General features: G+C 48.4%; 1 long non-coding RNA gene across 3 annotated transcripts in view; it reads left to right on the top strand.

Moving 5' to 3' along the window:
- LOC105102934 (uncharacterized) overlaps positions 1-12736 on the top strand; it is a 78656-nt gene extending 65920 nt beyond the window's left edge. For 2 of the 3 annotated variants that reach the window (XR_838413.3, XR_004134142.2), the window contains one exon: positions 2643-3559. This is a non-coding gene — a long non-coding RNA (uncharacterized LOC105102934). Of the gene's footprint in view, positions 1-2642; positions 3560-7893; positions 8090-11775 lie in introns of those variants that run through there. The other variant, XR_010377766.1, reaches the window with a different exon arrangement.
- Positions 12737-25702: the final 12966 nt, after the last annotated feature.

Below are 25702 nucleotides of genomic sequence, written 5' to 3'. Positions count from 1 at the left end.
TGACCCAGAAGTAGGCCTTTGTCTACTGAAGTATGGGAGTGTATGTTTGTTACTGCAGCATAGCCTTGCCCATCCTAACTGATACAGGGACTTCATCTTCACGTGTAATGTTTTATTCCTCTTTTTCTTTTCCTGTCTAAAGAACATTTGATTCAATATTAACAGTTGTTCATTTTGAGAGGAGAGGAGCATTTGATATGCAGGCGGTAGGGGTGCTGGAGAAGGCCTCATGTGTATTTTGAACAGCCTCCCAGATGAATTTATAAGCTTTCCTACCTCTTCTCTAATCTGATTTTATAGGAGAGGAAACTGGGGCCTAGAAGTAGTGAGTGTCCTGCTCTTCATCAAAGACCAATCTGGTGCCATAGCCACTCAGCTCAGATATAATAATCCTGACTCACCCAAGCTTGTTACAGGAAACAGTCCTGTGAAGGTTTTCTGCGTTTATTGTCAAGCCGCTGTTCAGGACACTGCCCATTATATTGCACAGTAGCCCCTAAAATAAGGTCCTATGTGAGAAAAAGAAAAAAAACTTAAAGAATTTAGTTCTGTGGTGGGAGGAGGGTGCAGCTCAGTGGTAAAGCATATGCTTAGCATGCACAAGGTCCTGGGTTCAATCCCCAGTCCCTCCATTAAAAAATAAATAAATAAACCTAATCCCTCCCCCCAAAATAAACAAATAAAATTAAATTAAAATTTTAAAAAAGAGAATTTAGTTCCAGGAAAATCTATTTCTATTGTGGATTATTGGTAGGCATCTACCTTTCTGTATAACTTGTTTCCCTTTTTGTTGTGGTTGCCAGGAAGCTCAGAGACAAATCAGTGTGTACGGAGGCCCTCCTGGTTTGCTTCCTCTTACTTTAAACAATGCTGATACTCCCTTTACTGTGCACAGGTCCTTTTTTAAACTGCTCAAACCCCTTCAGAAAACAAAAGTGAATAGAGCATGAATCCTCCATCACACCACGTCCTCCTCAGGCTCTGTCTGTTGACTGTGCTTCGCTCCTCCTGCAGGAAGGGAGCCCCAGCTGCGGGAGGGCCTGCTCAGCCATCCCTAGCTTGGCCGCTGGGCTAAGTAAAAGCCAGGTGTAAGTAAAAGCCAGGTGTGACTGAGGCAACTCTGTCACCGGGCTTCGTGCTGATCTTCCATGTTGGTATAACAAGGGGGTTCCCCTTCGGAGCTATTTAGTTGTTGTTGGTTTTTTCGGGGGGGGTAATTAGGTTTATTTATTATATTTTAATGGAGGTACTGGGGATTGAACCCAGGACCTCACGCATGCTAAGCACACGCTCTACCCCTGAGCTATACCCTCCCCTACTGGAGACATACTTTTGTGTCTACTTCAATTTCTAAAGCAGACGTTTCCACGACTGTCTCTTCCTTCCCTCCCCACACAGTATTTCATACTAAACATCCAAATGAGAAACAGAGTCAAGATAATTCAAAGGGCTCAGTAATACACCTGACCTGCACATTTAAGCCAAGGAGTCCCTTCAGTTGTGAAAAACAGCCTTGTGCCAGGACACAGGATAATTCACTTATGTCTCTAGGAGTCCTGCTGTCTCGCTGAGTGATTTGGCCTTGTAGGATTTGGTTTCATTTCCAGTAAAATGAGGTATCTTGTCTCTCTAACTTTCTGTCAATATTTTAATTTTAAAAATTAGAAATAATTACTTTCTTGTAATATTTTAAATTCTCAAAATAACTTTAAAAAAGTGTAGAAAAAATTTTAAAGCCAGTTCTTTTTCATTTTAAAAAGGACCAAAGAAAGAGTGGAAGGATTGCACATTAGCAAGCGTTTGGTCCCGACGAGCCGTGGAGGAGATCAGCTCCTTCCCGTGATGACTAGTGTTGCGGGAATGATGTCTGAGTCTCCAGGGTGGGGCCAGAGGGACAAGGGGGTAGAAGAACTTCAGACGTGGTTATTTTTCCGCATTCCAAGAGCAGCTTGATTTTATAATGGAAAGGAATTAGATGAATAGAATTCATGCCAGTATCATCAACTCAGGCCCTGTTTCCAAGCTCGTCCTCTGAGGACACCGATCTTAAGAATTGCTAAGTAGGTATTACTGTTACCAAGTCCAAACTCATTCTGCTCGCCGCACAACAGACCAAGAAATCAGGCGATGAGGTATGGAGGCAAGGAACTGAGGCAATGGCTTTATTGGGAAAGCCAGCAGACTGAGAAGATGGGGGACTAATGTCCTGGAGAGCCATCTTCCCCAAGTCAGAACTCAGGCTCTTTGTACTAAAAAGGGGAGGGGGCGAGTTTGTTCCAAACTCCTCGGTGTTGGAATCCTTTGTTTTTGCAGCTGTCCACCTAGGTCAGGTCATTGTGTCCCTGTAAACCTCCAACAAGACAAGTGTTTTTTTCTATTCTGCAACTTTTTGCCTCCAAATGAATGGAAAAGTGCTAATACCCTTGAAGGTCAGAGTCTTGAGAACAGGCTGTCCTATATATTTCAGGCTACAGAACATTCTTTTACAAAAGGTGCAGAACCAGCACCACTTAGCCCAGGAAACAGAGCCAAGGGTTAAAGCCAGAAGAACAGACCTAATATGGAGTCAGATTTGTGCTCCTCTATTACATTACCTGTGGTCAAATCTGCAAAAGTAAGTATTCTCTATCTCTGTGTTACAGAAGTATGATGCATATTAGCACACTGAGGATTGGAAAGAAACCTGTTTTAACTGCGTTTCATCCAGTGTTCAGGCTTCATCTGCGCGTGGAACCCTCTTGCTGTCACTTCTGGAAGGCTCACGTGGCCTTCCCCATCAGCACCGGGAGCGTCGCACTAAGGCAGTCTCCGGGCCCCCGAGCCGGGGGTCCAGGACTCCTGTGTGTGGCTCTGCCACAGTGCAGCTGTGTGACCGGGTCAGGCCTGGTGGGGTCTTGGTCCCCCACCTGACAAACGAGGACGATGACGCGTGTCCGTATTTACTAGGGATGAGTTAGAGGATGTCCACCAGGGCTTCTAACGCCTCAGGAACCAGGGTCTCTGGAAACAGCGTCGTTGTCTCAGCCGCGTCCGCCCAGAGGGCAACACGCCGCTCGCGAGGTGCGGCAGGCCCGGCCCTGCGGGTGCCGCACGCTCGGCCGTCTCTCCTGGTCTCCGCGGGGGTCTGTGCACATTCCGTACACTTCAGCAAGCAAACCCATTTCGTGCTGACGCCTGTTTCGAACATCGATTGAGAAGAGGAGAAAGGAAATAAAGAGGAACGGACCAGGTGAAGCAGTGGAGGCTCCAGTAGCGGTTAACAACAGGAGCAGCTCACATCTGTGCAGCTCTTACCACGTGCTGGGCAGCATGCCGAGCAGCTGAAACACAGTGTCTAACGTCATCCCATTGGATCCTCACCAAAATCCTGAGGAAGACACACTGATTATGCCAAAAGTGGAGTTTAGAGAGATGAAGTGACTTGTCCACGGTCATACAGGAAATGGCAGAGCTAAGTCCTGAACCAGGCCTGTCTGACTCCCAAACCCACGTTATACTGGTGTTTCCTAAGGTGGTGCCCACAAGCTGGTCTTAGGTGGTAATAAATGTGTTTTTATTGTAACAATTTTGCATTTTAATGTTTATTAGAAAAAAATATAATATGTATTACAAACCCATGGTTTCATTAATGAACAGTATAAGTTAGGATAAACCAAAAAATTAGAATATACGTATTTTTCAATATTAAGAAGGTGATGGTACAGGTGGTATGTGGAAGTGTCAAAAACCATCAAAGCAGCGGTAGTGACAGAAGCTGGAGAATCTCTGCTTCGCAGCAGAGACTAGAGGCGAAACGCAGAGACCAGCTGGATTCAACCAGCTCAGGTTGCTGCCCCCAAACAAACAAAAGTGTCCCCTCGCTGCTTCAGGAGGAAGTGCAGGGAGGAAGTGAAGCTCCGTGAGTGCTGGAGGCTGGCAAGGGCTGCTGTGTTTACCTTGGTGGGGTGGGGGCGGGCAGAGGGAAATACCTATGATTGTGAGCCCTGATTCCCAGAAAATCTCAGCCTGGCCAGCTCTGCCGCCCACAGAGAAGGAAACAACGCCTTCAGCTCCTTGGCGAACCTCTCCCTGACCTCCCCGCCAGGGCAGCCACCCAGCTCCTGGGGGGAGAGGAGGGTCTTAGTTCAGACTTCTTAGTTGCAAAAGACGCCCACTCAGCTGGTTCAGACCAAGGGAGACCAAGGAAGAAGGAGGAGTGGAAGGGGTTTGGCGGCAGGTTTACTGGGTTTGCTGCAGACCACGAAGAGCTGGGACCGGGAGTGGGACTCAAGACCTGAGGTGACTGTGTCTGATTCTCAGAGCGTCTCCCTCTGCTCCTCTGAGACTCTGTCATCCTCTCTTTCACAGCTCTGTCTGCCTGGCCGTGTGTACTGCACTGCACAGTTCTAGCCTCCAAGTACGAGGACCTGGGTTTTAGGCCTCGATTCTGGATTGCCATGAGAGAGTCAGCTTGGCCCAGGCTGAGTCAGGAGTTTGCTGCTGCTGGTGCGTCACAGCCGGGGTGACACGGGCTCTTCTGCAATCCAGCATCTTGACATGAGTTGGTATCGGGTCCTGTAAATTCAAGTAGAGAAGACTTGGGTCCACCACTTCCTTGTATTATGTTCCCTGTGGTCCCCACCCAGCCTGCTCTTTCTTCACTTTTTCTTTTTTTTCCTTTCCTTTCCTTTCCTTTCTTTTCTTTTGTTAGTGGAGGCAGTGGGGACTGAACCCAGGACTGTGTGCATGCTAAGCATGCACTCTGCCCCTGAGCTACACCCTCCCCCCCATCATGCTCTGTCAGTTCAGCATGATGTAGTTTGATGCTTGGTGTTTCGGACAAAAAGGGTAGATGTCCTGCAGCAGTTTCATTCACTGAACCAACTCTGGTGTCCTTGAGGCTGGAGGGAGAGGGACACTCGGACGATAAAGCTGGAACCATCTTGGACACAAGGAACAAGAGTTAAGGAGCTGGGCCATCAGTCACGGTTATGGGGGACCCACTGGCACCACGCAGGGAGCTCTGGGGGACTGCTGAGCAGTGATGTCGATTATGATTATGATGATGGTGATGGTGACAAAGGAAATTAGCAGAAGGGACCTCATGTAAAGATGTAAGAATTTTGACAGAGAAGAAGCACAGAGACTTCCACGTAGTAAAAACAAAAGCTTGAGCTAAGGGCTCAAAGACTTGAGTTCTTGACGTGGCTTTGTTCTTAACCAGCTTAGTGGTCCCAGTCCGAGGGCTCCGCTCGGCGGGGTCCTTACCCTTGAAGACCGGGATAATCCTCTAGGTCAGGAATCTCCATGGCCCTACGGTCTATGGTTCTACTCCTGGAAGACAAACCAGAGTCAGATGAGGATCAGAAAGCTCTGATTTCTCAGAGAAGATGAATTTTCAAGAGAGATTTGAACGGTTTGAGGACAGGCTTTGGTAGAAAGGAAGAAGCAAGGCTTGGATTGCAGAGAAGGCCTAGGACAATGGCCCAGGAGTGGGAAAGAGAGGTGATGCTGGAGAAAAAGCCCTAGGCCTGACTGTGATCTGGATAAACCACCTTGCTTTTCTGGGCCTCAGCTTCCTCCAGCTCTGCTTCTCGGAGAAGAAACCTGTATCGGGAAGGACGTAGCCACCACGTTTGTCAGCAGGAGTGCAGTCTGGGCGGAAGTATAAAGAAATGAAGGTGAGGAGGGCTGGGGAGACAGCTTGAAACCTGTCGTAAGGAATTTCCCTGGCTCAGAACGGGGTAGTTGGTTTTTACCATTAAATTCCCATTGGTTTTTACCAGTAAAATTCCAAGACTGTGCTCCTCCCTTCCTCACTGGGAATGCTGATTAACCTCCTGAATGTTGTCAGTGCTAGGGGGCAAGGAGCCAAGACTGTGCCAGTCTTTTTATACACTGGCAGCAGGGGCAGGTCTTTACGTACGATGAAGACAGTGTCCCTGCCAGCAGCCAAAGATGAACTACAATCCTAGGGGGAACCAAAAAAGGCAATTTCCAATGCACAGAACTACAGTCTCTGAATACAGCACCTTGCTGGGCTCTATTCTGATTTTAGTGACTGCACAACTCAGAAAGCAGGGCTGGCAGGTTGAGGCCCGGATTCTCCCTCGGCTCCATGGGAGTGGGGGTGGGAGGAGCGGGGGGGAGGGGTTGCAGTAGCCTGTACTCAAGTGAAGCCACCAGAAAGGAGTTCCTAGTTGCTTGGGCCAAAGGAGGGCAGAATGAGAAGTTGCCGGGTGGAGGTGGACAGCAGCAGGGGAATGGGGAGGCTGTAAGGAGTCCAGGGACTGACTCTAACTGTAGATGAAGGTACACATGGTCTGAGTTCTCCGTAAAGGACTTCGGTGTGTTTTTCCCTCTCTGGCCACACGGAGACCAGAGTACAAGCTTTCCTTACAGAAAGAAAGGGGGCGGGGGTGGGGAGAGTGATGAAAACCGTATCTGTTTCCTCTGAGATAAACCCCAAGCTCTATTCTATTCTGAAGAAAAGAACACTGTCTCATTCAGGAATGAATAATGAAAGGGAGGGAAAGAACGCCAGCGTTTACTGAGGGCCTTCTGTGTGCTAAGCACTTTCTCATCTGCTATTTCTTTTAAGCTCCCCGCTTTCACAGATGAGGAAACTGGAGAGTCACGGTGTTTCAGTAGTTTAAGGCCTCCTCATTATAAACAGCAGAAGTGGGATCTGACCCCAGTTCTGACTATCAAGTCCTGGCTCTTTCCACACCGAAGCGTAAGGAATCAGGCCCGCCACAGGCCTCTAGCCACCAGGGGGATAGAGGAGTTGTTGCATGGCTGAGAGCCGGGTCCTCAAACTGGCGGGCACAGCAGACTCTCCTGGAGGGCTTTTTATTTTTATTTATTTTTTATTGAAGTGTAGTCAGTTATAATGTGTTGATTTCTGGTGTAAGCACAATGTCCAAGTCATGGATATGTATACATACATTCATTTTCATATTCTTTTTCATTAAAGGTTATTACAAGATATTGAATACAGTTCCCTGGGCTATACAGAAGAAATTTGTTTTTTTAATCTATTTTTATATATAGTGGTTAACCTTTGCAAATCTCAAACTCCCGAATTTATCCCTTCCCACCCCCTTTCCCCCAGTAACCATAAGACTTCACTATGTCTGTGAGTTCCTGGAAGGCTTTTTAAAACCAGATTGCTGGTCGGGTCCCCAGAGGTTCTGATCCTGCAGGTCTTGGGTGGGGCCTGAGAGAATGCATTTCTAACAGCCCCATCCAGAGCCATTCCTGGAGACCCGCCGGCTTCGACCTAGTCCAGGGCCAGTAACGGAGACGCACCTCGCAGTTCGCAGTCTAACGAGTGGAGTTAGGGAACGCAGCAGCGCCACGCGGCAGCACCACTCGCCAGCATGTCCCAAAGTGCGCTTGGAGCAGATTTCTCCATGCTCTGAAAGTTAATGGGACCATGTTCTTGATATCTGGTTCCGCGCCAGATTTCAGCAGCAAGACATTCTCACTCGCTAACTCGTACACTTACAGGATTCTGCACTTGTGACTTCGTGTGCTTTCTGCAATGTATTTGCCACCCGCGTGGTGCGGGCAGCGCTCCCGAGGATGCGCGGACACGCGCGGAGCTGCCCGCAGCACACGCACCTTCCCAGCGGCGGGAGGAGGCCGGGCTCCGCCTCGCTGGTTCAGCTCCTCCTGGAAACAGGTGTCCTACTCGAGGTCCACTCCATGCCCTGTTCTCACAGTTTCGTACTGTCTGCTGGTGACTCTGCCGCTGAGAGCGGCCCCCGCCTCCCTGGCGCCCTTCAGGGCAGGTGGGCTGCGCTGTCCCCACCGAGAACGCGCGCTGCGTCCGCACGAGTTACTGCCGCTGTCCGCAAGGTCAGTGTCAGCGCGTCAGCAACACATGCTGAATAAGATGTCTTTAAACAGAAACACACAGAGATGACCAGGGGACGAAAACGTTGTGACTACACTCCTGCAGGACCCTGACCCGCTGCGCTCCAGCCTTCGTAACTGAGCGTTTGCAGTGGCTTCGCGGAACACACCGACCGTGGAAAACGCAAGCTGACTGTGTATCACGCGCAATCTGAGGAGGGAGGTGCAGGCAGGGGCCACACGAGTCAAGGTAAGAAAAAAGAAAAAGGAGAAGAACTTGACAATTGACTCAGAGACCACATAAGTCTTGGCAAATGCAAATATATGCGTATGAATTGTCTGCAAAACTAGATTGTTTCTCTAGGTCCTGCACATGCAGAATATAGGGACATATTAGTGACAACAGCTGTTGTAACTTCTCCACCTCCTCCTGCGGTTTCCTTGGGGAGGATATTTTGTGGAGAGTGATTTTTTAAAGAGTGGCTCTGATGTCCCCCTCTCCATCTACTCGTGTCTTTCTAGAACTGTCAGAACTGGCTGTACCAAGGCCAGGCGTCTCACATGGGGCACGGGGCCTCTGAGGGGGAGGGGCAGGAGCCTCACAGCTGCTGTTTATCTCACGGGCGTTGCAGCCAGAGAACAATGGGTCCTGCTGATGGAGCGGGGCGGGGTGGGGGGTGGTATCCCTTGTTGGCTCAGTGGCTGAAGAGGGGCTCGGAGCATGGCAGCCCTGCCTGGTCCTCTCCTTTCATCCTGAGCTTTCTCAGGAGCTCAGCCACTTTTCAAAGAAGCCCAGTGATGCTGGGAAGTCAGGAGAGAAATCCACCATCCAGTGTAACACAGAAACACACGCACGCTAGGAACGCAAATAAACAGCCTGGAACTCAGGCCACGCTTAACCAGGAGACGTCCCTCCTTACAGGCTTGGGTGGGCTTAGCTCTGAGGCATCCTCCTGTCCCAAGCGGAGCAGGATTAAAACATTTGGGGAGGAGAGGTCCGGCTCACGTGGACAGGATGGCGTGGCGGGACCTTCGTCCAGTTAGAACAATTAAACATCATTGTTAGTTAAGTGGATGAAGGTGCTCTCATTTTTGGGCTTTTGTTTGGCTTCGTGTTCTATTTGGAAACGTTTGTGACCTGTACGCACGTTGCCGGTCTTCAGTCTGTCACAGAACCAAGGCTGACTATCAACTCAGTCCTGCTTCCTCCTCCACTGTGGACCATAAAGCACTCTCCAATAAACTGAAGCCCCAGGCCCTCGGAAAAGAGTACCGTCTGCACTCTGTGGGCTGAGATGAAAGGGAAGAGACTGGTCTAAGGGGAATTCAGGGACAATGAGAATACTGATGATGAATTTTATCATCGTTTTTATCAGACTTACCATCTTGCATCACTTTAATCCGGTCTCTTCCATTCATCATTTCTGGGTGATTTTGTTGTCCTCTAAAACTTTTATGTAGCAGTATAGCAGTTCCTCAAAAAATTAAAAATAGAATTACCATATGATCCAGCAATCCAGCTTCTACCCAAAATAAGTGAAAACAGGGTTGCAAAGAGATATTTATATACCCGTGTTCACAGCAGCATTATTCACAACATCCATCAACAAAATGAATAGATAAGCAAAATGTGGTGTATGTGCACAACGGAATGTGACGCAGCCTGAGGAAGGAAGGAGATCCTTACACAGGTTACAACATGGATGAACCTGGAAAGTATTCTGCTAAGTGGAATAAGGCAGACACAAAACAAAGAAAACTGTGTGATTCCACTTATATGAGACACAGAGCAGTCAAATTCATAGATCCTGAAAGGAGCTCAGTGGTGCCAGGGGCTGGGTTGGGGGGCGGGAAGGGGAGCTTCTGTTTAGTGGGGAGGGAGTTTTCAGTTTTACAGGACGAAGAGTGCTGGAGGTTGGCTGCACGACGGTGTGAGTGCACTTAGCACTGCTGAACTGCACACTTAAAATTGCTTAAGGGCGTGCATTTTATGTTTGATGTTTTTTTACCACAATTTTAAAAAAGTTTATGTGGCAAGATGTCAAAATTAAATTTTAAGAGAACATCTCTCAAACTTTTTCCTGTGTACACAATTCTCTGAAAATGGTCATAGAGCTGAGATCCTGCCCAGCGTAAGCCTTTGAAGGAGAGAGGTGACTCTCCCCCAAGGATGCGAACAGGGAGACTAAGCCATGAAGAGTCTCGGGAAAGAACGAGCTGGAAATTCTCAGGGCGAGTAGTGCCCAATGCAGGAGTGCGGGCCATGAGGCTGGACGTGCAGTGGCTGCGGACACTGCATTGGGTCCAACAAAGACAGCCTGAAGGCAGAGGGAGGAACGGTGGAGAGGGTGCGTGGGGTCCTGGCTACAAACCAGCTGGAGCCATCTGTCCACCACAGTCAAGGGAGGCTGGGGGGGTGGGGGGCACTGGCTGTGAGTCTCAGAGGCCCATCCGATCGCAGGTGCTAAACAGGAAGAGCCGGAACGCGGTCGGTCCTGGAAGCCCATCCAGCACCTGGGGTGGAAGGTGCCTAGAAGGGCTCAGAGACTGACATCCTGAGAGCAAAGATGACAGAGCAGGTCAGTAGTCAGGTTCAGACTGAGGATTCGTCCAGCCCGAGGCCCAAGCAGGAGAGATGCAGCGACAGAGCCTCCAAGCCGCTCTTGAATCCTGGGTGCCTGGTGGGGAATCTGCCGTGGCCTTGGCTCATGGCAGTGAATGAGCCAAACTAAGAGGTCAAGAGGAAGCTCACCTTCCAGGGGCTCGATTTCACCGTGGCCCTAGCCAACAACCCAGCCTGAAGCTGCTTCTCGCAGAGTGTTGCCACCACAGTGCCAGGCACCCCGTTTGACACACAGGCAGAAATTACCCGTCCTGCTCATCGATTGGCCTTGTTGTCCTTTCCAGAGGCTCCTAAAAATTGCTTTATTAATGTCAACGGTCCCGGTTTGCCCTGGAGGCTACTGAAGGCCCTGTGAAGAACCTTCGACATTATCCTCTTCCTTCTTTCCTTTCTTTCTTTTGAAACTTTTTTTTTTATGGTGGCAAAACACATATAATGTAAAATTTACCATTTTAACCATTTTAAAGCACGCAATTCAGTGACGTTAACTACGTTCTGTGGTACCATCATCACCCATATCTATTTCCGAACCTGTTTTGTGAGCCCACACAGAAGCTCTGCGCCCGCTGCTCAGTGCCCACGTCCCTCCCTCCCCGGGCCTTGGTACCCTCTGGCCTACCTTCTGTCCCCATGAACAGGCCTATTCTAGGGACCTCATATGAGTGAAATCATACAATATTAGTTCTTTTGTGTCTGGCTTAGTTCATGTAGTATAATGTTCTTCAAGGTTCACTCTAGTTGTAGCATGCACCGGCGTTTCCTTCCTTTTTCAGACTGGATAATATTCCATTGTATGGATGGACCACACTTTATCTCTGTTCATCTTTGTTCATCTGTGGAACACATGGTTGTGTCTACCTTTTGATTGTTGTGAATGATTCTGCTGTGAACATGGTGTAAAATAATCTGTTTTGAGTTCTTGCTTTCAATTTCTTTGGGTGTACACCCAGAAGTGGCATTGCTGGATCCTGTGATAACACTGTTTAGCTTTTGAGGAGCTGTCAAGCTGTGTTCCACAGCTGCTGCACTGTTTTACATTCCCACCAGCAATGCACAGGGTTTCAGTTTCTCCACATCCTTATCAACATTTGTTACTTTGAGGTTTTTTAGTTTTTTTTAAATATATATAACAGCCATCTTAATGGCGTGAAGTCGTATCTCATTATGGTTTTGATTTGTCTTTCCCTAATGACTAGTGATGTCAATCATCTTTTTATGTATCTGTGTATCTGCTTTGGAGAAATGTCTCTTCAAGTCTTTTGCCATTTTTGTATTGAGTAGTGGTTTTTTTTGTTGTTATTATTGAATTGTAGGAAATCTTCATATATTCTGGACACGAATTCCTTATATGATACATGATTTGCAAATATCTTCCCCCATTCTGTAAGTTGTCTTTTCAGTCTCTTAACAGTATTCTTTGATGGGGAGGTGTTTTTAATTTTTACAAAATCCAGCTTATCTCCTTGTTCTTTTATTGCCTGTGCTTTTGGTGTCAGGCTCCAAATTATTGCCAAAGCCAATGTCATGAAACCTTCCTGCTGGTGACTGTGGTGGCCTGACATCAGGCTGAAGCTTATCCTCGTTAGGGGGCAGACCCTGGATATCCATGCAGAACAGCAGTGAACATGACCGCTCTCCTCATCACAGCGTCCTCCGAGCACTGTGGGCTCACTCACCTGCGGGCACCCAGTCCCTCCTTGTCCAGGACACAGGCTGCGTCGGCTGCGGAGCGGTGGGAAAACACAGCGTCTTGGGACCTGTTCTTTCCCTGCACCTTTGATTTGGTCTTCACGCCCCCCCTCCCCCGAAAGAGGCTGGTACTGCTGGGCAGGTGGTGGTGCAGGGGACCTCAAGGGGCAGGCCGCTGAACCCCGTGGTGTGCAGGGCGCCGGCAGGGATGTGAGCCTGGGCCCCACCGCTGCTGCACCCTCCCCAGTACTGAGGGACACTGTCCTGATGGTCCCTGTCATGGTGATAAAACCAGGATATCCTCACAAGCCCGGCTCAGCTGAAGGGCGAGATATGGAAGTTCTCTGTTCCCCCTGCCTTCAGTCCCTCTGAGGCTACGGCTCCGTCACCCCAGGAAGGGGAAGAGGCCAGGCTGGAGGCCGGCCCCCCTCGCACTGGCACGCCCCAGCCGGAACTGCAGTTCTAAACCTGAACCTAGCCAGCGTGTGGAAGTATGTTTGTCAAAGCAGAAGGCTGTACGATTTTAACAGCTTGTTCACATACATTATACATTTTAAATATTAACTCTATAGTGTGTGTCTTTGTATTTGTGCCTTGGGCCCTGCTAATGCCGGAAACAGACCTGCCTCTTTTTCCCTCGTTTCTCACTCTCTTTGCTGATAGGTTGCAGCGGACCGAAAGCACAGACTTTGCCCATCAAGTCTTGCGTCTCGATCACAGTAAATGCACAATAAATAAATACGTCCTGGCTGGCAGAGAGTCCTTCCTGCTAGCCAGGGAAGGTGTGAATGCAGGCAAAGCTAGATGTGGTTCGTCTTCCTTTTTGAAGAGATCTTAAGTATTCTCCCTGCAAACAAGGCAACTTCCTTGAAAAATGTTCTCTGAAGGAGAACTCCAAATCCTGATAAAATGGCTCCAGGGAAGTTAAGCTCTTACTTTACTGGTGGGCTGGAACAAGTGACTCCAAAGCCTGTGTGGCCCCGGGGAGAGGCCTGGGAGGTGAATGGGTATCTTTGATGCCAGCAGAGTGATTAGGAATTGGTTCATTTGCTCGGCCAGTGTCTGTGAGCCCCTTGGCGGCCAGCACTGTCCTAGGAGTGGGGTCACCGCAGCAAACCTACCGGACAGTGATCCCCACCTGACTTCTCACGAGGGGAGTTAGAGGCTAAGTAAGAAGCCAAGGATGCAGCCATTTGTAGGTGGAAAGGAAAGCCAGGAAGTGGGTAGGGCGCACAGGGCTCACAGTTTTAGGTCAGGTGACCAGAAAGGCCTCGCTGAGACGATGGTGTTTGCATAGAGACCTGGAGGAGGTGAGGCAGTGACCCTGGTGGCTTTCGGAGGTGAGAGAGCCCCAGGCATTAAGGGGATGGCAAGGAGGCCAATGTGGCTGGAGGAGGGTGACTGGCAGGGAGAGGAGCTGGAGATGAGGTCCCGGACTTTGGGGGTCGGTGGACGGGTCACCGGGAGCCAGAGGTGGCCCCTGTGAGGACTTGGGATCTTCCTCTGGGCGGTGTGAAAAGGCAGTGGAGGGCTAGGGGCAGACCTGTGACGTGGTTCTGACTTACATGTTACAACAGTCACTCCCCGGGGTGGGGGGAGTGGTCTCAGTGGTAGCGCGCATGCTCGGTGTGCATGAGGTCCTGGGTTCAGTCTCTGGTGCCTCTGTTAAGGGGGGGGAAGAAACTAGAATGATCACTCCCACGTATGTGCTGAATGTGAATGAATGAGTGAAAAAATGGGAACAAGAAAGGAAATAGGAGAAACCATAAAAAAAAATAACTTGGGGAAAAAAAAGAAAACAGGAGAACTAGTAGGTCTTCACTTCACCTGGCAACCTAGGAACAGCATTAGACACGAGCTCTTAGACAGGAGTTCTCAAGGAGAAGGGTGGCTCCGGGGTCGCGCTCTCGCCGCTCCAGGGGCAGAAGGACCCACCGAAGCGGCCTGTCTTGCTCGGCGCAGCTCTCTCCCGGGCCCGCAGCTCTCCCCCTGGGCGCGCTGCCCTCCCCCTGGGCGCGCAGCTCTCCAAGATGGGCAGGCAGGACCCGAGCCCCGGGGAGAAAGCCACTGGCCGCAGGTGAGACTGGAGGAGGTCCCGAAGCAGGTCCTTGGTCACTGGGAACCTGACCCCTTTCGCTTCGGTCAGATGATGATGGCCTTGGCTGGGTAATGTTGAGGAAACCGGCCAAGTTCACAGTCGGTGTCTCTCGGCCTAGACAACCTTGCAGGGAGGAGGTACCTTGTGAAACTGCAGAAATGAGACGGAGCAGAGGGGAGAGGCGACACATGTCACTAGTGCAACGTGCAGACTGTCAGAAGCTATCGCAGAATCTATTTCGCTCCAACTGTGAGAAAGCAAGGCTTCTCCACAAATAGGAGGGAAGATATAATTGTGGGGTTCGAATTTGAGGAGCTCCAAAATGGCCCCTCTGGATAAATTTATCTCTGCTCATCGTTTACCTCTGCTGCACCCTTTCACTTTTTTTTTTTAATGGAAAAGGATTTTTTCCCGGTCATAAAAAATAGGACGTGTACAATGATTAAAAATTCAAACAGTACAAGAAGGTAAACAATGCTTAGAAAGGACAGGCATGCAGAGTCTCAGTAATACAAACATGTCAGGTCCTTCTAAATTCATCTCTGTATTTGTCCGGACCCAATAAAAATGCTATCAGAACTCTCCTACAACTAGACAAAGCAATGCTAATTAGTATATGCTGAAAAATAAATGTGCAAAAATTGGGACAAAATTCTGAAAAAGAAAAATAACGTAAGATTAGTCCTAGAAGATTAAAATATATTATAAAATTTTCATAATTAGAAGTTTGTCAGTGGCACAGAAATAGACAGATTCGTGGTATAAAATCGTATCCGGAAACAGGCCCAATTATACATGAGAAATGACTGTAAGATAAACATAGAATTTCAAGATTTGGGGGGAAAGATTATTGACAAATACAGCTGAAACATTTAGCTCACTATGTAGAAAAACAGTCGGATGCCTACCTCAGCCCTTATACCAAAACAAATTCTGGGTGGATCAAATATTTAGGTGTTAAAAATAAAACCATGAAAGTAAAACATGGGGAGAATTTAAGAAAATAATCCTGGGTGACGTTATGGGCTGAACTGTGTTGTCTCAAAATTCAGGCATTGAAGTCCTAACCCCTAGTATGTCAGAATATGGCTGTTTTTGGAGGTTGGGAAAGTAATTAAGTTAAAATACGGTCATAGCAGCTGGCCCTGACCCAGTACGACTGATGTCCACAAAGGGAAAGGAGATTAGGACACAGACATGCACAGAGGCAGGACCACATGAACACAAGGGAGAAGGCGGGCGTCAGGAGTCGAGGAGAGAGGCCTCAGGAGGAACCAGCCCTGACGACACCTTGACCTTGGATTTCCAGCCTCCAGACCGAGAAGAAGCACATTTTTGTGGTTTAAGCTGCCCTGTCTACGGTCCCTTGTTAGGGCTGCCCAAGCTGACTCCTACAGTGACTAAATCTTCCGAAGCAAGATATGAAATTCAGAGGCCTTAGAAGAAATCATTGATGAGTTTGACTGCATAACAATTTAAAAGTTCTGCACAGGAATAAAAACAAAAACAACAATGATTAAAAGGCCTCCCGAATTAAAAAGACAACACACCGGGGGAAAAAATGACACCCAAAGGGCTACTTTCTCCCGTTGGATACTAGTTTAAATGGTAAGCCCCACGCAATCTGACACTGCATGGGACTCCCAGTTTAGGACCCGCAGTCTAGGCTCCCACCATAGGGGCCTGCCCTTCAGCAGATCAGTCCAAAGTGGGCCTGAGTCCTTTCCAGTTCTTATTGCCATTGAGAGATGCAGAATTAGGGTTTCTTCTTGGTCATCCAGAATCACACAGATCCAAGCAATGATAACTCTACTATACAGTACACTTTGGGGCTGTCTTAAGGGAGAAACCATGTTCCCATAGGCTACACGATACTTACTGACCCAAGTGGGACCAGCCTCACCCTTTTGGGGCAGGCCTGTCTCAGCCGCCTCCTTTGTCCTCACCTGACGGGAGGCCTACCTGCCTGGGAATCAGCCTTCCCAGAGCTGCCACTGATTGATGGCTACACTGAGAGCCTGAAGTGGCTTAAAAAAAAACCCTTCTCTGCTTTAAGCCCAATCACATTCCCAGGCAGACATCTCCGAAAGGGAAAGAGGAGATGGGAGAATTTATGATCCACTTGCTTGAGAACCTCCCCACAGGAGCAGGTGGAGGGGGGCTTAAGCCTGTCTGTGGAGGGCAAGGAGAGGGGACAGGGAAAAATTTACACTTCAAATTTTTAACTTTATAGTTAATCTTGGGTAGTGAGATTTGGGATGGTTTTGCTTTTCTTTTATTTAATTTTCTGAATTTTCTACAGTGAAATTGTATTGCTTTTCTAAACAGGCGAGAGAACAATAAATATTAGAAAAACCATTTTATTTGTTAATGTTATCTTCCTCACTAGATTATATAAACTCTATGAAAGAGAGGTCACATCTTTCTTTTTTCTTTCTCTCTCTTCTCTTTTTTTGTGGTGGGGAAGGGAGGTAATTAGGCTCATTTATTTATTTTTAACGGAGGGGCGGGCTGGGGATCGAACCTGGGACCTTGTGCACGGTAGGCACGCGCTCTCCCGCTGAGCTACACGCTCCCCACCTGTTTGCTTTCTGGTATCCTCTGCCATATGTATAGCTTACCACCGTGAGCCGTTAAACTCTTGGTGGCCGTCATGAACTTGGCGTCCTTCCCGGAGCTCGTCCTGACCGGGTCACGGGGCAGAGGAAGCCTGGCCTGCGTGGCAGTGGCCCTTGCGGAGCCGGCAGGGGAGCCGGACCGGGGGTCGGGCGTGCGCCACCCTCTGCTGACCTCGTGGGCACAGCCGCGCACCCGGCGGGCACCCAACCTCCTGGTGCTGCAGTCCGGGGCTGCGCACCAGGGCTCGGCATTTGGTGGTGGTTAAACTTCGGATAGTACTGACTGGTTGACAAGAGGGTTGCCACTTACAGGTTTAATACTGCTGAGTGTGAGCGCCAGCCACCAACTCGAATGTTCCTTTGTGCAAGAAGCCTTCTCTGATTCCCTCACCTCAAAGCAATCTTTCCTTCCTCTGAATTTCATCACACGTGATTGCTCCCTCCACACCACGAGGCGCTTTCTAAACTTGCATTAAGTTGTCTGTGCACACACCTGGCCTCCCCTCCCAGGCTGTGTGTTTCCTGAGTTAGGATCTGTTCTTCTCTTTACACAGACAACCCTATTTACACCTCACAAGTCGCCCTTCCCCGCCCCTACCCCCTGCTATGAAGCAGGTGCTGTACCTTCACTTTACAAGTGAAAAACCTGAGGACCCGAAAGATTAATAATATCTAGCATATGAGGGAGGGCACAGCTCAGTGGTGGAGTGCGTGCTTAGCATGCACAAGGTCCTGGGTTCAATCTCCAGTACCTCCAATAAAAAATCAACAAATAAAAACAAACCTAACTACACACCCCCTCACCAGATAACACCTAGCAGAGTAGGTGATTAGCTAGTGTTTGGTGATTAGGTCTCCAGTGGGTCAAGCTGCCGCTAAGGGATGGAGCCTGGATTCGCACTCAAGGAGTCTGACCGCGGAGTCCAGGCTCTTCGCTCCTGGGCGCAGCATCCCCACCCATGGTTCCCACACATGCAGGCAGTAACAGTGCAGTGGATACTTATTAAATGAGCTCATTAATCAGCTAGTTAATCAGCGATACAACAAGGAGGTTGGTCAGCTGTTCGGAGACCCTCCCAGGTTCAGATACCACCTCTGACCTACAGCATTAGGAGCCTTAAGACTGTAAAGGAATGAAATTGGGGGATATTGAAGGGTTCGATCTGCTTCCAGACCACTAACAAACCAAGTTCGACTGGTACTGATGGAAGTAACATTAGAATTAACCTAGGACACTGCTTCATGATCGTACGGAAGCCTAAGACAGCTTCCTAAAGAGGAGAGGTTGCACATCCCAAAGGACTAAATCCTTTCCCTCTTTCAGCCTTGGTGTGGCATGTGTGCTGGGGGTGCGGCTGGGGAGGGGCAGCCACACACATATCTTCTAGGTTTATTGTGAGGCTTAATGAGATAGTGTGAAGTGCCCAGGACAGTGCTTGGCACGTAGGAGGAACGCCACACATACGAGCCCTGCCCTCCACTCCACCCTCATTTCCCACTTTGCAGCTAAGCTGAAAGGAGGCACAAAGCCAGAGGAGAGATGAATGGGTGGCAGCTGGCAATAAGGGAGATGTTGGTCAAATTCCACAGGATGAAGTGGCTGTGAGTCAGAGGTGGCAAGGTCCACTCCCAAGATTCCAAACAGCAGCTTTCAGTCTTGCAAGAAGAGTTAGTGAGAGAGGTAAGCGAGAGGGCTACTGGAGGAAAAAGGAGGCGGTTGTCCCTAGCAGAGGGGGAATGGTTCTTGGGATGCCATCACTGTAATCAGTGACTACTGTGTTGGCCAGGACTGGATTAGCCCAGGGGTGTTTTGTGATCTGTGTCTCACTGGGTCATCTGCATTTCATGAGGAACAGGAAGGTTAATTGCAGGCACCTGCCAGTCTGGTCCACGCTATGTCCTGTAACCAATCCTGGAAGATTCCTCTCACATTCCAGAACCTGCTCAGTCTCCTGCCACTGTGAAATGTGCCCATCTTTCTGCAAAAAGGCAGTTAAGGCCGTGTTTTTCCCAAGCAATAGAAAGAGCCAGTCTCAACAAAGCTAGAAGTTTGTCCTAAGAATCTGGAAGTTTACTTAAGAGATATTTCAACCACCTATGTCTTCAGTAAGTCTCCCCAGAAACAGACTCCTAAGGTGGAGATGTGCACGCAGGGTGTTGTGCTGCTGTTGTGGTCGTTATTGGGGGTTTAGGGGTAGAGAGCACTGTAGGGGCAGCAGGACTGGGTGAACGGAGAAGGTGCGCTTCAGTGCTGCTGCACTGGGAGCCCAGCTACGGCTGGGTAACAGTGCAGCGCTGTTCCCAGTAAAACAAGGTGTGGCCTTTGCAACCCCAGTGACCGGCCTAGGGAGGGGTGGAATCTTGTGCAAGGCGGCTCCCTCACTGAGGGCCCTTTGGAGGGGCTCAGCTGTGAACCGCCAACAGCTGGCACTGCATCTGCAGAAACAGGGCATCCATTATAACCTGCTGTGCAGCTGTGAGTCACGTGCAAAGGTCAGAGTCCAAGGGAAAAGTTGAATTGTGATTTTAGAGAGTAGGAAGGAGGAAAAAATGAGAGAAGCTGAGATTTGGAAAGGGGAGGAGAAAGGGCCGTCGTGTAATTGGCAACTTTCTGCAGTGGAGATGGGCCAGACCAGGCCCGCTTGAGGTGAATACAGGCCAGCTGTGTCTGGGCTGGACAGAAAAGTCTGTGTATTTCTTTCTGACGGTAGAAATAAGGAAGTAGAATGATGGACTCCTACACCTGGAAACCTAACCCAGTAGCCTGGAATCAGAGTAGGTACTCACCAAGTGTCTTTTTGGTTTTTGTTTTTTAATGGAGGGACTGAGGATTGAACCCAGGACCTCATGTATGCTAAGTGTGTGCTCTACCACTGAGCTACCCGCCCCCCAATGTCTTTTTGAGTTGAGTTGCGTTTCACTCATTTGCAGTTTCTGAGGGATCCACTGGCGCTCTTTGCAGAAAGCAGGTGAATTTTTCTTGTAGTATACACGCACAAATATGCCCACCTTGATTTAATCATACAGGGGTCTAACAGTCTTATTGGTAAAATGTGTCAAGCCCTAGGAAGAAAAGTTAAGATGAGAGTTTATTAGACTTTGGCAAAACAAAACAGAACAACCACACACACACCCTCACCCGTCCAGTGGTTCCCTCTTTTACTCCCAGAGCGTTATCCTTGTATGTATCACTTAGCATCTACTTTATGTTAAAGAGCTTTTTGGGTTTGTTTGTTTGTTTTTAAAGTTGGTGCCAGCTGTTCTGTCAGGTTGTAAATGCCATTCGAGATAGTTAACACCCGGGGCAGCACAGGAACCAACCAAATCAAATGAACACTGGTCTGGGCAATTTGCATGGCCATACGGTGTAAACAGTTGAACACATTTTCTGCATACAGAAACAATAAACAATTGCTGGATTGAATTTCATCGGTTTGGTGGAACTGGCCCTGGCATCTAATGGCTTTCTTTCTACTTTTTCTTGCCAAAAGATGACCATGACCATTCTTCCTCCTTGTTAGTCCTACAGGTGTCTTTGAGTAACTCTGAAGAACTTTGTGAGAAATACGACACTCCTTTTACATCTGTGTTGTCCCATATGGTAGCCACTAGCCACATGAATAAGGTTGCTAGATAAAATACAGGACACCCAGTTAAGTTTGAATTTCAGATAAAGAAAGAAAAAATGTGTAGTTTAAATGTGTCCCCTGCAATATTTGGGATATATTTAAACTACAAAATTATCTGTTGCTTATCTGAGATTAATAATTCCATGGGCAGGCTTTTTTTTTTTTTTAGTTGCTAAATCTGGTAACCCTACACATGTGGCTATCTAAACTTAAATTAATAAAAATTTAATAGAAATTTAAAACTATATCTTCTCAGCCTTACTAGCCACATTTCAAGAGCTCAATAGCGACACAATAGCGACCACCTTGAACAAAGCAGATCTAGAACATTTCTATCATTGCAGAAAGTTCTATTGGACACCACTTTTGCCAAGCAAAAGATGGCAGGAAAGTTTTGTGTATTTTACACATTATAAAAAAATTCTTTTTGGGGCTAGGACACTGCCCACAAAGCCTAGAAGGCCCCTTCTAACATAGCTGAGAAGCCACAGTCTTCATGCTTCGGTCTGCCACTTCTCCTGAGTACGCAGGGTATTTGGTCCAGATGAACAAGTCTGCATGAAAGAAGCAGCTCCTGCGTGTCTACGCTTGTGGGAGCCATTGTCTTGCCCTTCTCCCTGGGACCACTAGGAAATGAGTCAGCTGTCAGATCAGAGCAAATCAAAATTTAAAAGGTCCTAAAGGAAAAACAAACGTGTTGTTATTTGACTAATTAGTCTCCTTATTCACAGATTTTCTTCAGTTGATAATCAGATATCATCAACCAGAATATCTGTTTGCTACCCAAGCCTGTGATGGACCTGGTAAACACCGCAGAAGTCTTCCCTCTCTTAATTAGCCTTTTGGGAGAAACCGTGTTTTGAATCGCCACCTGTGGCCCAGGAGTCTTATAAGAAGCAAGAGTAGATTACGTTCCAGAAGAGGCATGTGCCCAGAGCTGATTTTTACAGATGACTCGGTGAATCTCAAACAGAAACTGGCTCACGTGCCAAATGGGACCAGCTTAATAGTAAGACAACTGTATCAGTATTGAGGGCAGGAATCTAAAGGATTTGACAGAAACATATTAGAAAGTTGTACATCAAAGTATTATAAAAGACAAAATTAAAGACAGAGAACTTAAATTTTAAAATATTGCTGCGTATGTGACAGTTAATGCCACTTGTATATAAGAAATTCTCACAGATCAGTAAGAAAAAGACAAATGCCTCAGTAGAAAAAATGACCAAATGATAGGAAAGTCACAAAATAAAAAATACAAAAGGCTAATAAACCTTCGGTGTTGAGACTAGTGCCTGTTACATAGTTGGCGCTCAGTAAATACCCACTGTATGAATAAATGTTTATGAAAAATAGCTGATGTCAGGACTAGTCAAGGAACTGCAAATTAAAATAACAGTGAAATACCATTTTCACCTGCCAGCTTTGCAGCAGTGAAAAAAAAAAAAAACCTGGTGTTGGTAATGCTGAGGGGAAATATGCCAAATACATACTGTTGGTGGGAAGGCGAAGTGGTATAAACTTTTTGGTGGAAAAGCTGACAGTATGAAAAAGGCTTTGTCTAAACCTTTGACACAGCAATTTATAGGAAGCTATTCCAAGAAACGCAAATATCCAAACCTGTGTGAACACGGTAGCTGGTATGTATTTCGGGTTGTTTGTTGGGTCAGTCTTTGTAGTGTGCCCTCCAGGGCTTAGTGGTTGGTACAGAGACACGAGATGCATCCAAGTCAAGCCACTGATTCCACCGAGTTATCTAAGTTGGAGATGGAAAGGGAGTTCTCTCTTTGACCTCGGCAAGCTGGCTGTGAGGCTGGTCTCCAGATCTGACGGTGGCTCAGACCAACACTAGAATTCGGCCAAAAGGCAGAAGTAGAAATGAGACGGACAAACAGAGGAAGAAACAAAGTATTCTGGTGTAACTTGAGTCAGTAAACCCAGTCAACTTGAAGGCCAGTGTACGTTCTTCCTTTCTGTGGCTGGATTGTGGGAACCAATTAATTCTAACTTTTTTGCTAAACTTACCTTGAGCTTGCACTTCCACTTCCTGTCCAGATGGAGTAAAAGGGCCAAATTTACTCCTCCCACCAGAAATAACTAAAAACAATTTAGACAGAATACTTTTTCTAAAATAACCATTTTTCAGGTATTGGACATCAGGCCTGATGAGACAGGAAACAAATGAGGTGACGTCGTATTGTTTGCCAGCTGGCTGCCTTGGGAGAATTTCCAGAGGGTGTCCTGGAAAGGTGGCATCTGGGTGGAGCCGGGCAGGTTCCCTGAGGCGGGGAGAGGAAGCAGGGAGACTAAGACACCTAGAGTTCTCAAGGAAGGATTCCAGACGGGAAAGAGCTGCAGAGAGAGGATGGTGACAACAGCAGGAGAAGTCTAGAGCCCTTCAGGGGCCCCCTCCGGTGGCCGGCGGAGCTCTCACCAGCACAGCACCCGGAGGAACTGTTCAAGGGCAGGGAAGGAACTGCCTGGAAATGTCGTGGAGCGGTCACTAGAACTCATACAGAGCCTGAGTAGTGCCTTCCCACCAGCCAGGTGGGAAAGCCTATGGTTCACGGGGCAGTACTTAAAGTCCTCAGAAGGATTTTGCCTTAGTTTTGGAGAAGTGCGGGGAAGGGGACAAAAAAAAAGAGAAATGCTCTCAAGATAGGTTTTGTTTTTTCTGCCCTTCAGGAAGCTGCCTTATGAATTATGCCACATACAACATAAGATATATCCTGTGTGTTCAGCCACTGTCTAAATCCAAGCTGTCTCCGGCTTTCGTGGTTCGCCAGTTACCAATGGTGGGGACTGTGTAAACATAAACGTGGATGGACAGGAACTAGAAAGAAACATGAATCAACGTGAAAAATGAACAGGGGCTAAAGCGGATAAAGAACACGGTGCGAAAAAATTAAATACTTGTCTTCTTCTCGTGGACCCGCCCATTAGGAAATCAAATCTCTGAGCTTAGTGCATCCATTGTGTCCCGGGTCCTTTGTTACTTCCCCTTACATCACTTGATGTTTTATATAGGTTAGAGGTCAATTCTTGATCATTGAAATGGCAGAGAAAGGAAAACACGGATTAGAGATGGAATAGTAATGAGTTAATAGAAAATAGCATTGATATTTTCAATCAATTGAAAGTTGGTAAGTATTAAAAAGAGAGCCGAACAAGTGTCTGTAGTAAAACATTCACAAGCAGTTTAATCTTTAAATCTAAACACTGTACACCTGGTTACACTCGGAGTCGTACTTGTTTTCCTAATGAAGCTAACATTACACAGGTAGGAAAAGCTGTCATGTGGGCAAACGCGGTTTTAAGCCAACAGTTAATTAAATTATTTACAATGAATTTAGTTGTTCCTGACTGAAATAGCATGTCAATAGGGCATGGTCGTCGTCAAGGGATTTGTGTTCAATGCAGTGTGGCCAAAGGTTCAGGGTCTGGTAAGCAGGAATAGGTAATAATAAAGGCTTTTAATGACTGTTAACATAGAAGTATCATTTTTTATGGTGCCCAAACTCTTTTTAAACTGACCTCGCTCATGTTTAAAAGTAGGCTATTTTTCCTAGCAAAGCAATAATTGCCCAAGTTCTAAGAAGCTGCCTCAAGAAGTACAATGCAAATATGTTAGTCATTTCTCCCCTTGCTTTTCATTAAGCTTATGGTTGGAGTCAAACCACTAATGACATATACCATAATGATATTCGCCATTACCATAGCAAGTGAGTGAAGGGCATATTTTCTAGAACAATGGAACTAATAATTTAGGACTCCAGATGCCCCTCCTGAATTCCTATTTTAAAATGTTCATAATCTGCTAGCTTCATGGAACCCCCAAACCGTTGGTTTTTTTAAAAAAAAAACAACTTTCTGTATACCTCAAAATGTAGCTTTTGATAACAAGATAGTGAAAAATAGTGCAACTGTTCTACGTATCAGATAGATGGCTATGGATTTTAGACAGACTTCTCCAAGTGCAGCTCATCATCTAGGCTTGGGCATTTCCTAACGAAATGCGCTAACGAATCTTCGGTCCCGCTGCTTCCAACCGCTGCTCTCCCAGAGCGGCCGGGCGGGCCGGGCGCTCCGGAGCGGGTCCCGAGCGGGTCCGCAGCGGGCGCCGGCGGGGGCCGGGGCGAGCACGCTCCGTGCGGTTGCGCACGTTTAAGCGCTTCCCGCTCGTACCGTTGGGCTTAGCCTCTCAACAGCCCTCTGGCTCCGGGTCTGGCTTCCTCCTCCGTCGGGTGCCCCCTGGTGCTCGTCACCTGCACCATCTTGAGTAGCTGCGAGGAGCAAGGAAGGGGTCCGGGGAGCCCAAGGATGCTTCCGAGAAAGCCGCAGGTCTGCCGATTTCCTCCTGGTCCGAAGCTGCGGTGTAAATTACAGGCGTACCCTCAGGCCCCTCTAGGGGAAGAGGGGGCCGTTTTACTAAAGCCCCAGGCAGAAGAAAGGCGGACACTAAGTTGCACCCAAGTGAGCTCAGCTCTGTTTGCGGTAAAAGACGCAAAGACACGCAGACCTCGTCTTTCCTTGCACCGACGCCTCCCCGCACCGTCCGCGCTTCCCGCAGGGCTCGCGTGACCCCGACTGCAGCAGGGCGGCTCGTCCTCGAGTGCTCTGGCAGGGAGGCGCACAGCCGCCTGCCCCAGCCCCCAACCAGCGTTCTGCAGAGTCCGCCGCCCGAGGGGAGGGTCCAGCTCCCCGGCCCCGCGCCCAGCCCCAGCCCGCACCGCCGCAGCTCCGCTCTAAACAGGACCGCAGCTCGTTTTTCATCCTCGGCGACCCGACCAGCTCGCTCTCGCCTCAGCAGAGCATGATGGGAGCCTCTCCTCCCGCCCTGCCTCCCTCTCCTTTTCTTCTCTCTTCCCTCTTCCACAACTAATGCCTAAGTCATGCTTGCCCTAGCTGGCGCCCACTGAAGGATGGGGCTCAGCAACCCACGGGGCCGCTCCCATCCGCCTTCCAGAAGGGGCGGTTTCAAAGCGAACTACAGCTCCCGGCAGGCGGCAGGCGGAGCCGCCGCAAGGCATCACGGGAGTCGTAGGCGCTTGCCTCCCCCGTTCCTTTCATTCCCCACCGCATCAACTACAAGTCCCAGGAGACCTCGGGGCCGGCACGCCTGCGCAAGAGCCCCGCGAGCGGGGTGGGGGCGGGGCGTCCCGGCGGCGGGGGGCGGGGCCCGAGCGCGCCGAGTGGAGGCTTCAGA

This window comes from Camelus dromedarius, chromosome 25 (assembly GCF_036321535.1).
Source record: "Camelus dromedarius isolate mCamDro1 chromosome 25, mCamDro1.pat, whole genome shotgun sequence".
NCBI classification, from domain to species: Eukaryota; Metazoa; Chordata; class Mammalia; order Artiodactyla; family Camelidae; genus Camelus; species Camelus dromedarius.
This window is presented reverse-complemented; position numbering and strand designations above follow the sequence as displayed.